Raw genomic sequence first — 4099 nt, forward strand, 5'->3', positions numbered from 1 at the left:
CCGGCCACCCCCCCTTGGCCTCCTATATATAGTGGGGGAGAGGAGGGACTTCATACCTGAACGCCTTGGCCTTTGGTTGCCTCCTTCTCCCTCCCCAACACCTCCTCCACCTCCATAGAGCTTAGCGAAGCTCTACCGGAGTACTGCAGCTCCATCAACACCACGCCATCATGCTGCTTCTGGTGCCATCTCCCTCAACCTCTCCTCCCTCCCTTGCTGGATCAAGAAGGAGGAGACGTGGCTGTTCCGTACGTGTGTTGAACGCGGAGGTGCCGTCCGTTCGACGCTGGTCATCGGTGATTTGGATCACGTCGAGTACGACTACATCATCACCGTTCTTTTGAACGCTTCCGCTCGCGATCTACAAAGGTATGTAGATGCATCTAATCACTCGTTGCTAGATGAACTCCTAGATGATCTTGGTGAAACGAGTAGGAAAATTTTTGTTTTCTGCAACATTCCCCAACAAGCGCGTGTGTGGTGCTCCGGACAAGGAGGAGGGGCTGTGAGCAACGTGCCAAGTGCACAGTTTACATGTGGCTGAAACTCTGACGAAGAAACGACATCGAATTCTGAATTTTACCGAATATGAACAGTAACAGTGCATGCCAGGTGTTCGACAGAATGATTTTGGCATGTGGGGATTTTTCCTTGAGCTGGTTTTTGGTGGAGTGGTCTCTAATTGCAGCTAGGGGTTGCCTGAATTTTGGTGGAATTTTTGGAGAAGTGGAAATATGAATTTCACCAAATTTGACAAATGTGGTCCAAACTTGCAGAGGGTGAATTTTGAAAAATTTGAAAAGAAGAAGAGTGGATCATGATGGTTTTAGGTTGTGGGTGCAAAGGACTATCCAGAGGAGTTGAATTGAGATCAAAAATCAAAGGCATTAAGGTACTTGCTTTGCAAATTACCTAGGCTCAAAATAAAGGATTTTATTAGTTTGGACAGAAACATTGGGTTGCCCCAAAGTGGAAGGAGGGGTTTTGGGAAAATTTTACCATAGGAGACATGGTAAAAAATCAAGAAAGAATCAAAACCAAAGACAAGCCCAAAACCAAAAAGGTTTCCTTTTTGAAAACAAAATCCACAAAAATTTTGGAGTGTCACATAGGGTCATCGTCGGCATCCTCCATGTCATGATCCCTATCCTCTTCCATGGGGCAGATGGCATCATCTGCCGGCGGAACGGTTGGCCCTTCCTCATGTCTCTCGATCTCAGCAAGCATCACAGACGATGGCTGTACTTGTGTAGGTGGTGTTGTGGTCATACCTTCATGAGGTCCCGTTGGTGTGCTCCCGGCCACCTTGACACGAAGAAGATTTTTCGGCCATAGGATCGGCCAATTTTTGCATTGGTCAAGCTGCGTGGGGGTCTCGTCATCCTCTGCATTGGTTTGTATCGGATGAGGGAGACCCTCGTAGCCCACTTTCACACTCGCCACGGAGACCCTTACGGCGTTATCAGGCATCTGCCGGCGGTGAAACAATCGATCCTTAGGCTTCACTATAGTACCCTTCCCCACATCCACTAACCCGCCCTTCATGTTGTAAAGGAGGGTGCACGGAGTGGAGTCGGCCTACAAAGACATATACGTGCGGCGTCAGAGATCCAAAAAGAATGACAACTGAAGATTAATTAATTAGTTGAGTTGATGAAGGTGCGACGACGCGTATTTACCGTGAGGGCGTCGAGCTCAGCCAATGTCGACGGCCCGATATTGAAGCCAGAGACAGAGCTAGGGCTGCTGTGAGAGATGGGTGCAGGAGCAGGTGCTGGAGGAGGTGCGGGTGCGGTTGCCATACTAGGTACGGGTATGGGTGCGATGTTCATTGAGTTGCTCCCAGTGAAGCTGGGCATGGGAAATTCACTTGGTGGCACATTTGGAATTTGTTGCACCCATGTGACCACTATTGGAATCAAGGTTGTAAAGGCATCCACGAAATCAGATCTACAAGCAGCGATTATCTCAGCTTTGGTCTCAGCTTTTGCTTTCTCCATCGCCCGGGCCACCTTCTCGTCGATAGTCACTTGACTGAACTTCTTTCTCTGTCTTTTGGCCTTGGGGTCCTCGTTATAATAGTACTTCCAAGTGGCCCCATCCCCGGCGCCATGCACACGTCCATATTGCGGCCGCTGGCCGGGCGGGTGTCCCATCATTATGTTCATGGCCCGGTTGAAAGGAGTGTCCCACTTGTACTTCGCCGACGACTGAGTCAACTGAGTCGACGAGTCGCTCTCGGCCGCCGCAAGCTTGTGTTGCTCTCTCTGCAAAATGGACCGTGAATCATTTACGAATGCGACTAGAATGTAGTATACTTCGTTGATCAGAAGCTAATATGTAAGGTGGTAAAAGGATAATTACCAGTATTCTCATGAATTTCCTAGTCGGCCCGTCGGTGAAAAAAAATATCTTTTTCTTGGGGTCCCACGAGAATCGGGCCCTGATGAAGTCGTGCTCTTGCTGGTCAGTGAACTCAGCCAATGGGTCTGGGATCCCCTGACGTTCACGTTCTGCGTCCTCCTTAGCCCACACGGGCCTCTTTCCCGTGTAACCACGACTTCCAAGGCGGTGGTTCCCCATGTTCTTTGCCTGCAGCTGCTTGCCTCTCTCCAACCTGGCCTTGGCAGCTTCTTCATTGCAAGTCTCGTTGAACTTTTCAAAGTCCTCTATCGTAATTTTTGGATTGTCTGCAACAATCTCGGCGTAGGTTTCATGGTCTACTTGAATCGCCTTTTTCACCCTAGTTTTCCAAGCGCTCAATGTGTTGCCGAACTTCCCTAGGGCTTTGTTGTTGATTTTTTTCATGGCATGATCATCCCATGGGTCAACTTCATCATTACGACCGGGGAACAGGAATCTTGCGTGCAACCTAGTTAGAAGCAGCTTCTTCAACTGATCATTCTTCCGTATTTTGTGGTGTTGATGTTAGCGGTATCCCATAGGATGCATGCTAGTTGGTTTCCATAACACGCTGCCACTTCTCGCGGCTCTATTGGCTCAAACTCGCCAGGGTGCACCGCCATGACCACCAGTCTTCCGGTGCCGAGCTCATTTCGGCGTCGTGTCCTCTTTTCCTTCTTTCCCTCACTGGCTTGGGAGGTCCCACCTTTCGTTCTATAGTTAGGAACATCATCAACGCTAGTCTCAGTGCTGGTGTCGTTGGTGGCATCAGTGTCGGCGCCGGCGCCACCACCGTCGTCATCCGTCGGACACCTAGCTTCCTATCTCTCCCGATCCGCCAAAAAGTCGAGGTAGGCGTGTGCTCGACCTAATTGGGAGTGAGAACCTCCGGCCTCATCGGTGTCGGTCATGTTTCCTAGGGTTCAATGTCGTAGTCGTTTAATTATCGAGCTTCATATAATAAAGTGAATAATGACAAAAAAGTGACGACCTTTGTTTTTCCAGAAATGTCGTTCATTCCCGTCGCGACAAATCTCAAGCACTCGATATGTCCAACTTTCTAGCACAAGTCATGCCGAAATTCACAGAAAATTTCGGCATGACCTTTGCTAGAAAGTGCACATATAGAGCGCCTGAAATTTGCCGGAATGGAAATGAATCAACATTTCCGGCAAAACATAGGTCACTTAGGTCAATATTCTTCCAAATCATCAATATAAGCTGCAAAACTGATCTCACTACATAGAAGATGTCAATAGCAGCCAAATCATCACACACACACGGAATTAACTGAATCATGCATGATTCAGTTAACTGAATTTACTATCAATAGCAGCAGCACACATGCATCAATAGCAGCAACACACATGCATAAATATTAACACTAACTATCACTGGGCTAACACTAACACAAACAACAATTAACTAACTAGCAGTAATAGAAAATTAAGCTAACTAACACTAACTAACACTAACAACAATTAAATTAAGCTAACTAACACTTGGGAGCGGAGGGAAAGGCACCTAGTGCTAGCTAGCGTTGTTGTGCGTCACCGGCTGCTTCACGGATGGAGGCGCTGAAGGGGTCGGGGTCGGTGGCCGGTGTCGGGGTTGCCGGGGTCGCCGATCTGCAGAGAGCGGGAGGGGGTCAGAGAGAGAGAGCCAGGGCTGAGGGGTCGGAGAGGAAGGAAGAGGG

The sequence above is a fragment of the Triticum dicoccoides genome, chromosome 1B, assembly GCF_002162155.2.
Source record: "Triticum dicoccoides isolate Atlit2015 ecotype Zavitan chromosome 1B, WEW_v2.0, whole genome shotgun sequence".
In the NCBI taxonomy this organism is placed as follows: Eukaryota; Viridiplantae; Streptophyta; class Magnoliopsida; order Poales; family Poaceae; genus Triticum; species Triticum dicoccoides.